The sequence below is a fragment of the Lynx rufus genome, unplaced genomic scaffold, assembly GCF_022079265.1.
Source record: "Lynx rufus isolate CCGP_SWC_20201006 ecotype Redwood Valley unplaced genomic scaffold, mLynRuf1.p SCAF_2, whole genome shotgun sequence".
In the NCBI taxonomy this organism is placed as follows: Eukaryota; Metazoa; Chordata; class Mammalia; order Carnivora; family Felidae; genus Lynx; species Lynx rufus.
In genome coordinates this window covers 39,799,179-39,811,531 of record NW_025814834.1, presented here as the reverse complement: position 1 = coordinate 39,811,531, position 12,353 = coordinate 39,799,179, and the positions used below count along the sequence as shown (strand labels likewise).

General features: G+C 39.8%; 1 pseudogene; it reads left to right on the top strand.

The window, feature by feature from the left end:
* Positions 1-6,682: 6,682 nt before the first annotated feature.
* LOC124515623 (elongation factor 1-alpha 1-like) lies at positions 6,683-8,321 on the top strand (annotated as a pseudogene).
* Positions 8,322-12,353: the final 4,032 nt, after the last annotated feature.

Genomic DNA, 12,353 nt, shown 5'->3' with positions numbered 1-12,353 from the left:
TCTGCCTTCAAAATATATCCAGATAAGGGGCATCTGAGTGGCTCAGTAGGTTAAGCATCTGACTCTTGATATCAGCTCAGGTCATGATTCCCGGTTTGTGGGATCGAGCCCTGTGTCGGGCTCTGCACTGACAAGTGCAGAGTCTGCTTGGGATTCTCACTGTCTCTCTCTGCCCCTCCCCTGCTTGCATTCTTTCTCTCTCTCAAAAGAAATAAACATTTTTAAAAATTAAATTAAACAATAATGTATATCCAGATAAGACCACTTCCCAGTACCACCCTCCAGTCACCCTAACTAAGCAACACTGATCTCCCAAACTAAATCCCAATGTCCTTAGGGATTTATAAGCATACTCTTCTTGCCCCAGGCTACCTGTCCAGGTGCATCTCTTTCAGGTCCCCTCCACTAATATCTGTCTCATAGAATGCAGAGTATCATTGTACCCTGTAACCTAAATCTCTCCCGCTAGACTGCAAGTGGTTTCTTTGTTGTCTCTTTCTTCGCATTTAGAGTGCCATGACTAAACACAACTTTAAGGTTTCAACAAATGGTAGGCAGATGAAAAATGAATAAATGATTCAACAGTGTTACAATATTGACTTTATTGAGTAAAGAGATATATTGATCTGCTTGACAGAAAATTCAAGAGGTTATCATTAGCTATGTTCACTGTGTGTGCCAAATGGAAAGAATTTCACACTTGCTTTGATATATTCATTTTTCTCTTTGACTCAATCAATAGATTTGTCTTCCTTCTTTTTCAGAGGCTGATTAACTGAAACAAAAGAGCATGTGTGGTGACCCTCACAGCACAGTGACCAAGTCAGTTGACTACAATAACTCAGTCTGTACAAAGAAAGCCTAATGAAACAAGGCAAGAGCTAACTAAGCCAACAAAACCAATCCTAAAAGTTTAGAAGGCCTTCAATAATCTATATATTTTTAAATTATCTCAGAGTCATTTATAAAGAGATTAGATAGGGGTGCCTGGCTGGCTCAGTCAGTAGAGCATGCAACTCTTGATCTCGGGTTTGTAAGTTCAAGCCTCATGTTGGGTGTAGAGATAACTTAAAAATCTTCTTTAAAAATAAAAAATAAAGAGATTAGTAGCTGTTGCATAGTCCCAGGTAACTTAAAATGGCAGAATATAACCTTTTTAAAGTTGTGACCATTTTTATTTTTAACTTAGGTCTACTTGATATTAGTTCAGAGAGGCTTACACCTGGTCCAAAATTAAAATTAGTGTGCATTTCCCTAATGAGAGTGACTTCATGATTTGCATTCACATTAATTCTCAACAGCCTTGCTTAAAATTGTTTTGAATTAGAGTTTCATAATTAGGATTTAACATTTAAATTATATTCAGGAGTCTGTGCATATGGTTAAACAGACTGCCAGAATAAATTATGAACTAACAAAATAGTAATCTATTACTTTAAGGCATTTGCTAAATCATACTGTAGTTACCCTTTTACATCTTTTCACAAAAATACTCTCTTGGTTTCTTAACCGCAGTTCACCACCTTCTTTCGACCCATGACACTTGCTTACAGTGATGTCACCTTCCCCATGCCACCCCAGGGCATCAAACCTATGTGGTATCTGATGGGCCAATGACATGATGGAGAAATTTAGTAAAATACCTAATGTGTTTGCATATGTTCTTAGGAAGCTGAGCTCTTCTCTCTTTTCTCCCAATTATAACTTAACCTCCTATAATGCTTTTTTCAACTTATAATATCACCTACCTAATACTCTATTTAGAAATTGAGGGAAAAAAACCCACAAGATCACGTGTTCACACATTTTCTTTTGAAACTTAAGCACCATTTATTTTGTCTTCTAACCTTTGCATCTTCCAGTCTTCTCCAAATGTATTGTATCCCAGTTTGGTCACCTTGCCTCAAGCAAAAGCTTTCACAGCCTCAACACTATTGACATTTTGGGCCAGATGATTCTTTGTTGTTGGGAACCTGCGTGTAGGTTGTTTCACAGCATCCCTGGCCTCTTCCCACCAGATGCAGGTAGCAACTCGTCCCAGCCTCACCCTGATTATAACAATCAAAAATGTTTTCAGACAAAGTTATCAAATGTTTCCTGGGGAGGTAGAGAGAGACAGACAAGTTCCCCCAGTTGAGAGCCACTGCTCTATGATAACTGAAGCTAAAGCTCTTAAAAAAAAAAAAAAAAAAAAAGGATCTATCCAAATGACACAGATACCAAGAATCACTGGGACTCAACTTCATGTCATCTTAATCCACAATGTATTCTTTCCCCTAAATGAGAAAGATTACACTAGTGGGACATAGATAGACCCCAGTTTAGCCAGTGTCTTCCTGGAGATCATGAGTGTAATCACAGGTGATGGTTAACTTTATTGTCAGCTTGAAAGGTGTTTTGGATGAGATTAACATTTAAATAAGTACATTGTTTTTAAATCAGATTGCCCTCCTTAAGGTGGGTGGGCCTCGTGCAATCAGTTAAAGGCCTAAATCGAACAAAACGTCTAGCCTCCTCAAGCAAGAGCAATGTCGAAGACTGTATTATTGGTAGTCCCACGGACTGCCTTGAAACTGAAATTGCACCAAGGGCTCTTCTGGATCTCCAGCCTGCCAGCCCACACCGCAGATGTTTGATTTGCCAGCCTCCGTAATTATATGAATCCTTATAATAAATTATATACATACTTTTCCTCAGGAGAACTCTAATACATGATGTAATTGAAATAACAACATTTCTGCTTTTCTCCTCTGTACACGCACTCTTTCCTCAAGTTAGCAGAAGCATCCACATTGCCTTGAAAAAAAAATAAGCACTGTTTATTTTTTGACTTCTGAATGTTGCCATAGAATCCAAAAGGAAGGTTTAAGGAAGTAAGACTAGAGTTTCTATGATAACAGAAGAATTATAAAGAAAGTAGAGGATGTGATAAGGTGGGGGGGGGAGGGTGGCGGAGGGGGAAGACCTGGCAGAACATGTGAAAAGACGCAGTGCTAACACTAAGAGTCTGGGGAAATCTCTGGTGGGATGACCAGTGCTTGGGGGCCAATCCACGATGCAGAGGAGACCCTCTGAGGGAGCACCTCATGTCAACTGGATAGAGAACCACATTAACTGCAGCCTTATGACTAAAATGTGTCTATTATCAGCTGCCCACATGCTGCCCATGAATTGTACTCTGAGGCTTTTCAGAGGCCCAAACTACCTGATGCAAAAGCAACCTCTCTTTTTCAAAGACCCAGAGCACTTACAAGTCTCTTTCCTAAGCAGAGTGTTGGGCTCCTCAGCATTCAGAAATAGGGAAGGGAATATCACTGTTTTGGTGAAATCATGAATGCTTGTGCTATGTTTCCTCAGGCTGAGAACAATGTCCAGTGATAAAGAAAGTTCACAAGATAAGAAGTATAGGTCTTAATTAGTAGAGCAGAAAATGCCACAAAGCAAAATATAATACAGAGAGAAGCAAAATAGTCTTTAGTGCAGCATTCTAAGTTCCGAGAAATCAAACTCCCTTATATCTGCTTTGTTGTAAATCACAGCTCTTCTGAGTAAGTGCTTTAAAAAAATCAAGTTCTAGTTACATGCAGACAGCATACATATGTTATGACACCTATAGGCTCTTGGCTTATTTGTAAAAATAAAAGTATTACTATCAATAATACATCACATGAAAATAGACATAATTCACCAATTTTGAAGTATGAGTTTGGGGTCACCTACCCTATAACCCAGAAATTCTACTCATAGCTATGTACCCAAGGGAAGTGAGTATAGGTGTCCACGAAAAAACACGTACAACAAGGTTCATAGCAGCTTTATTTGTAATAGCTCAAAATTGGAAACAACCCAAATAACCATCATGGGAGACTACACATAAACATGTATATATATATATATATATATATATATATATATGTATATATATATATATAGTAGAATGCTCTACAGTACTATAAAAAAGAATGAAGTATTAATATCACAACAACATGAATGAATATCAAAACGAAGCTGAGCTAAAGAAGCCAGACATTAAAGCGCATTCTGTATGATTCCATTTACATAAATTTCAACAGGCACACCTAAACATTGGTGATATAAGTCAGAATAGTGGAGGACTCTGGGTGGGGCAAGTACTAAGTAGGGAAGGGCATAAAGGATGCAGGGGCACCCACTGAAGTGATGGGAGGAATCTTATATCTCCATTCTAGGTAGGGTCTTACCACCTATGCTTCTTATCTTGTTGACTTAGGTATTTACTTAGGTATTTACATACGAAAATTTAAATCAAGTTATATACTTAGTAATGCATTTTTCTGAATGTATGTTATATCTCAATTTTTTTTTAAGTTCTTTGTATAGATGGGGTGCCTGGCTGGCTCAGTTGGTAGAGCATGACACTCTTGATCTCGGGGTGATGAGTTCAAGCCTCAGGTTTAAGCCTACGTAAAAAAATTTTTTAATAAAAAAATAATAAAGTTGGGTATATAGAAATAACTGTGTACAAAACTCACTGTAAGGGACCTCAGGAGGAATTACTAAAAATTAAAGGAAGTGGTACTTAGTCTAGAGAATCTGAAACTGAGGTATCTGCTGATTTAAATAGCCATGTGCTGGGGTGCCTGGCTGTGCTGGTCAGAAGAGCATGTGACTTTTGATCTTGGGGTCATGAGTGTGAACCCCGCGTTGGGTGTAGAGATTACTTAAATAAATAAAACTTTAAAAAATAGTCATGTGCTAGGTGTTCATAGGCTATAATCCAAAAAAATAATGACTCAAATATAAAGGCCAAGTGGAATATCATGAGTGGCTATTTGAAACAACAAACACTGATTTGCTGTCCAGCTGCCTCTCACATGGTGTATTAATTTTTTGTTGCCACCATAACAAGTTACCAAAAACTTGGCGGCTTATTTTTCAGTTTCTATGGGTAAGAAATACAAGGATAACTCAGTCAGTTTCTCTACCTCCAATTTAACAAGGCCAAAATCAAAGTGTCCACCGGCCGGACTCTTATCCAGAGGCTCTGGGAAGACCTTATTTCTGTTCCCATTTGTGTTCTTGGCAGAATTCAATTCCTGTTCCTTGAGGTTGTAGGTCCCTATTGCCTAGTTGACTGTCACTTAGGGACTGCCCTCAGCTCCTAAAGGCCCACGTCTATCCCTTGCTGACAGTCCCTTGCATGTGAAAGACAGAAATGACATGTCAAATCCTTCTCACACAATCTCTCCAACCGCCACCTCACTCTTCTGCCTCCAGCTAGAGAAAGTTCTCTACTGTTAAGGCCTCAAATGATTAGATTTGGCTGACATGGGTAATGCAGGGTGGTCTCCCTGTCCCAATTGCGTTTGCATAGTCTCTCTTGCCCTGCGACATAACATCTCAACAAATTACAGGAATTAAGATGCAGATTCTTTGGGTCCGTTATTCTGGCTTTTTCACATGCACAGCTGTGTTTGATGTTTGTGGCAAGGTGGCATCAGGGATCTGTTCATTTATCAGGGCTTACTGGTCTTCTTGAACAAGAAAAAGGGGAATAACTGCTACCTCTTCAACTTGAGCATGTTGAGACGATAACTTCTTCATCTGAAGCTGTTAGTGCATTCTCTGAAATACAGCACCCCTCCATTTTGCTCTATTATTTTACCAACTCTAGTCCTCATCTGACCTCAAAGAAGCCTGTTCTGGAAGAATTACTGCTTCCCACAAACCCAAAGAATTCTCTTGTCGAACACTCAGGTTCTGGGCAAAGACACACCTTTAAGGCGAAGGATGACTTCTGCTTTGGTAGCCCTCCTCTCTCAGCTTCCCTAGATGGATGGACTGGCCTGAAGAAGAAAAGCAAAGAGAAAAGAACAATGGTTGGCTTTAACACAATGATATACCAAAGGCAATTTATGAATCCTGTTCATTTTAATAGTCAGAACTCTGAATGTGATTATAAAGTGGCACCAGGACCCACCTTCGTTGTGACATAGACAGATGTTACCTTTCCCCTTTAGTTGTGCCCTTTAATATCTTTACCTTGCATAGCGCTTCACAGTTTGCAAGTCTTTTATTACACATACACTGTCACCTTGTTTGGTAAACCGGGCGAGCGTTATTACTCCATGTTTTACACATGATCACTGATATTCAGGTGAGTGAAGTGACTCCATGTCTGCAGAGCAGGTGAGCAGCACAGCCGACTGTGCATTTAGTAGTTGTTTTACCATCACTATGGCAATCACAGCTGCACCAATCCCCAGAGCTCTCTTGTTAATCTCTGCCTCCTTATCAAAGTCTAGCCCCTGTGCCTCCTTCACAATAAAGTATGAGTGACTGGATCTTCCCAGGAGTGTCTGCACTTTAATATCAAATGAAGGAAATCCAAAGAATAAAATGTCAGGCATTAGCAATTAAGTGAGGGAGAAATGGGAAGCAAGGGGGCATAGGAGGCATGAGGTCTTCTCCTATGATGATACTTGGAAGGTTCTTCCAAATATATAGAAAGGTTAAACTCAGTGCCAGATTCTCGTGAAAGTTAAACATAAAGTGGCTTCAGACTTATCTCAAGTCATCCCAAAACCGAAGTCAACACGTAGAGAAGGGAAGGTGGGAAGCTTAAAAATAATTAGAGTGCTTTTTTGCAATGGGTTTGCCACAACACAGGTGTCATGAAAACCACCACTAAACCCAAACCAAAATGGGAAAGGAAAAGACTCATATCAACATTGCCGTCATTGGGCATTTAGATTTGGGCAAGTCTACCACTTCTGGTCATCTGATCTATAAATGTGGTGGGATCAAGAAAAAGGGGGAACTATCAAAAAATTTGAAGAGGCTGCTGAGATGGCCGAGGGCTTCTTCAAGTATGCTAGGTGTTGGGTAAACTGAAAGCTGAACGGGAACATGGTATCACCACTGATACCTCCCTGTGGAAGTTCAAGACCAGCAAGTATTATGTGACCATCACTGATGCTGGAGGACACGTAGACTTTATCAAAAACATTATCACAGGCACATCCCAGGCTGATTGTGCTGTTCTGACTGTTGCTGCTGGTGTTGGTGAATTGGAAGCATGCATCTCAAGAATGGGCAGACTGTGAGCCCATGATGGGGCCGTGTTGGGGCCCCGCTTACACACTGGATGTAAAACAACTTACTTTGGTGTTAACAAAATGGATTCCACTGAGCCACCTCACAGCCAGAAAATATATAAGGAAATCATTAAGAAAGTGGGGCGCCTGGGTATCTCTGTCGGTTAAGCGTCTGACTTTGACTCAGGTCATGATGTCATGGTTCATGAGTTTGAGCCCCACTTCGGGCTCTGTGCTGACAGCTCAGAGCCTGGAACCTGCTTCAGACTGTGTCTCCCTCTCTCTCTGCCCCTCCCTCTCTCTGTCTCTGTCTCTGTCTCTCTCTCAAAACTAAATAATTAAAAGATTTTTTAAAAAAAGAAAGTAAGCATTTACATGAAGAAAATCAGCTACAACCCCTACACAGTAGAATCTGTGCCAGTTTCTGGTTGGAACGGTGACAACATTCCAACTTAGCGCGAGCCAAGTGCTAACATGCCTTCGTTCAAGGGATGGAAAGTCACTAGTAAAGATGGCAATGCAAGTGGAACCACACTGCTTGAAGCTCTGGATTGTATTCTGCCACCAACTCACCCAAATGACAAGGCCTTGCATCTGCCTCTCCAGAATGTCTACAAAACTGGTGATATTGGTACTGTCCCTGTGGGTCAAGTGGAGACTGGTGTTCTTAAATCTGGCATGGTGGTCACCTTTGGTCCAGTCACTGTTACAACTAACATAAAGTCTGTTGAAATGCACCATGAAGCTTTGAGTAAGGCTCTTCCTGGGGACAATGTGGGCTTCAATGTCAAAAACATACCTGCCAAAGACATTCATTGTGGCAATGTGGCTGGTGACAGCAAAAATGACCCACCAGTAGAAGCACCTGGCCTCACAACACAGGTGATTATCCTGACCCATCCAAGCCAAATCAGTGCTGGATATGCACCTGTGCTGAACGGTCACACACAGCTCACATTGCCTGCAGGTTCACTGAGCTGAAGGAGAAGACTGATTGTCATTCTGGAAAACAGCTGGAAGGTGATCCCAAGTTCTTGAAATGTGGTGGTGCTGCAATCATTGATATGGTTCCTGGCAAGCCTATGCGTGTTGAGAGCTTCTTTGACTATCCTCCCCTGGCCCGTTTTGCTCTTCTTGACATGAGACATATGGTTACTTATGGGTGCCAACAAAACAGTGGACAAGAAGGCAGCTGGAGCTGGCAAGGTCACCAAATCTGCCCAGAAAGATCAGAGGGCTAAATGAATATTATCCGTAATACTTGCAACCCCAGTTTTAATGAGTGGTGGAAGGACAGTCCCAGAACTGTTTGTATTAACTGGCCATTTAAGTGTGATGTAAAAGACTGGTTAATGATAACAATGTATCATAAAACCTTTAGGAAAAAAAAGGAGAAATTTTTTGAAGTGTATTTATTCTGAAAGAGAAAGAGAGAGAGCAGGAGTAGGGAAGAGGCAAAGAGACAGGGAGGGAGAGGATCCCAAGTAGGTTCTGCACTGTTAGCACAGAGCTCTATGCCGGGCTCAAACTCACAAACTGTGAGATCATGACCTGAGCCAAAATCAAGAGTCTGACGCTTAACCAACTGACCCACCTATATACCCTGGAAAGGAGAATAGGGATTCTCTATCTCCCTCTCTCTCTGCCCCTACCTCACTCATGTGCACATTCTCTCTCTCTCTCTCTCTCTCTGTCTCAAAATAAATAAATAAGCATTTTAAAAAAAAGAATTAGAGCAAGAAACTTAGGAGGAGAGAACAAAATGCCATGTGCCAAGAGATGAAAATGATTTAGATAACTACAATTCTCAAGTTGATGTATTAAATCTGATGTATAACAGTCCGTCAAGAAATGGAGAAGCTGAAAATATGGCCTTCTCTCCCAAATGATTGAATAACAGTTATTTTTATGCTTTTTTTCTTTCTTGCTCATTAGAATAAATTGTCCTGTCCTGAACTCAGTAAGACCTATGAAGCCCCTATTAAAGAAATGTAATCATCTTTGAGACCAAAATAGTCACTGAAAATAGCATGCAAGTTCCTGCCTATCTCTTTCTTTTCCCTATAGCGTTTTTCCACTTATTTTTTGTCCTCCTGTTATCTCTTGACCTGTTTTATGCTGTCAGCTTCTCAAATGTCTTTTAATAACATATAGAAAAGTATGCACTTTATGTTTCCCTTTGTGAAACCTCAGGCCACCAAAAAACCTTAAAGTAAATTAGTCTGATAAAATTATACTGAAACCTTCTTTGCAGCAGTGCTGGGATCTTACGTGATTTCTTGTTTAAAAGCGAAACATAACAGCATCTTTTTTGTGTCATTATAAAGGTGAAGGGGGGGCACCCAGCTGGCTCAGTCAGTAGAGCACACAACTTTTGAATTTGGGGCTGTGAGTTTGAGCACCATGTCGAGTGTAGAGATAACCTAAAAAAAATATTAAAAAAAAAAAAAAGAAAAGGTGGCGATTCCATGAAATGAAACAATATCCATATCATAGGAGTCCCAGAAGAAGAAGAATGGGAAAAAGGGGCAGAAGGTTTATTTGAACAAATTATAGCTGAGAATTTCTGTAATCTGGGGAAGGAAACAGCAATTCAAGTCCAAGAGGCACAGAGAACTCCCCTCAAAATCAACAAAAACAGGTTAACACCATGACATATCATAGTGAACCTTGCAAAATACAAAGATAAAGAGAATTCTGAGAGCAGCCAGGGACAAAGAGCCCTTAACCTACAAGGGTAGACACATGAGGTTAGCAGCAGACCTGTCCACTGAAACTTGGCCAGAAGGGAGTGGCAAGAAATATTCAATGTGCTGAGTGGGAAAATATGCAGCCAAGAATTCTTTGTCCACAAAGGCTGTCATTCAGAATAGAAGGAGAGAAAAAGACTTTCCCAAACAGACAAAAACTAAAGGAGTTCATGACCACTAAACTAGCCCTGCAAGAAATTTTAAGGGAGATTCTCTGAGTGGAGGGAAAAAAGAAGACCAAAGCAAGAAAGATTACAAAGGATCAGAGAACATCACCAGAAACACCAACTCTATGAGTAACACAATGGCACTAAATTCATATCTTTCAATAATCACTCTGAATGTATATGAACTGAATTCTCCCATCAAAAGACATAGGCTATCAAAATGGGTAAAAAAAAATAACAAGATCCATTTATATGCTGCCTACAAGAGACTCATTTTAGACCTAAAGGCACCTTCAGATTGAAAGTGAGGGGATGGAGAACCATCTATCATGCTAATGGATGTCAAAAGAAAGCCAGAGTAGCTGTACTTATATCAGACAAAGCAGATTTTAAAACAAAGACTGTAACAAGAGATGAAGGGCATTCTATCATATTTAAGGGATCTATCCACCAGGAAGATCTAACAATTGTAAATATCTATGCCCCCACAATTGTAAGAACCCAAATGTATAAATCAATTAATAACAAACATAAAGAAACTCATTGATAATAATACCATAATGGTAGGAGACTTTAATACCCCACTACAACAATGGACAGATCATCTAAGCAGAAAATCAACAAGGAAACAATGGTTTTGAATGGCACACTAGACCAGATGGACTTAACAGATATATTTAGAACATTTCATCCTAAAGCAGCAGAATAGACATTCTTCTCCAGTGTACATGGATCATTCTCCAGAACAGATCACACACTGGAACACAAATCAGCCCCAACACCTACCAAAGATGAATACTTTCAGATCACAATACTATGAAACTTGAAATCAACCACAAGAAAAATTTTGGAAATCCCTCAAATACATGGAGGTTAAGAACATCCTACTAAAGAAAGAATGGGTTAAACAGTAAATTAAAGAAGAAATATAAAAATACGTGGAAGCAAATGAAAATGAAAACACAACAGTCAAAAACCTTTGGGATGCAGCAAAGGCAGTCCTAAGAGGAAAGTAATTGCAATTCAAACCTATCTCAAGAAGGAAGAAAGGTCCCAAATATACAGCTTACAACTAAAGGAGCTAGAAAAGGAGCAACAAATAAAGCCTAAAGCCATCAGAAGAACAGATATAATAGAGATTGGAGCAGAAATAAATGATATAGAAACAACAATAACAATGACAACAACAAAAAATGGAAAAGATCAAAAAACTAAATGCTGATTCTTTGAAAGAATAAACAAATTGATAAACCCCTAGCCAGACTTCTCAAAAAGAAAAGAGGGAGGACCCAACTAGATAAAACCGTGAATAAAAGAGGAGAGATCACAACCAACACCACAGAAATACAAACAATTATAAGAGAATACTATGAAAAATTATATGCCGACAAACTGGGCAATATAGAATAAATGGACAAATTCCTAGAAACTCATGCACTATCAAAACTGAAACATGAAGAAATAGAAAATTTGAACAGACACATAACCAGCAAAGAAATTGATTCAGTTATCAAAAATCTCCCAACAAACAAGGGTCTTGGACCAGATGGATTCCCAGGGGAATTCTACCAGACATTTAAAGAAGGGTTAATATCTATTCTTCTCAGTTTCAAAAAATAGAAATAGAAGGAAAGCTTCCAAACTTTTTCTGTGAAGCCACCATTACCGTGATTCCAATGCCAAAGACCTCACTAAAAAGGAGCATTATAAGCCAATATCCCTGATAAGCATGGATATAAAAATTCTCAACAAGATACTAGTAATTAGAATTCAACAGTATATTAAAAGAATTACTTGGGGGCGCCTGGGTGGCTCAGTCGGTTAAGCGTCCGACTTCAGCTCAGGTCACGATCTCACGGTTCGTGAGTTCGAGCCCCGCCTCGGGCTCTGGGCTGATGGCTCGGAGCTTGGAGCCTGCTTCCGATTCTGTGTCTCCCTCTCTCTCTGCCCCTCCCTCGTTCATGCTCTGTCTCTCTCTGTCCCAAAAATAAATAAATGTTAAAAGAATTACTTGCCATGATCAAATGGGATTTACAGCTGGGCTGCAGGGCTAACTCAATATTCACAAATCAATCAACATGATACACCACATTAATAAAAGAAAGGATAAGAAACATATGATCCTCTCAATTGATGCAGAAAAAGCATTTGACAAAATGCAGCATCCTTTCTTGATAAAAACCCTCAAGAAAGTAGGGATGGAAGGAACATACCTCAATATCATATAGGTCATATATGAAAGACCCACAGCTAATCTCCTCAATGGGGAAAAAACTGAGGGTTTTCTCCCTAAGGTTAGGAACATGACAGGGATGTCCACTCTCACCACTGTTGTTCAACATAGTACTAGAAGTCCTAGC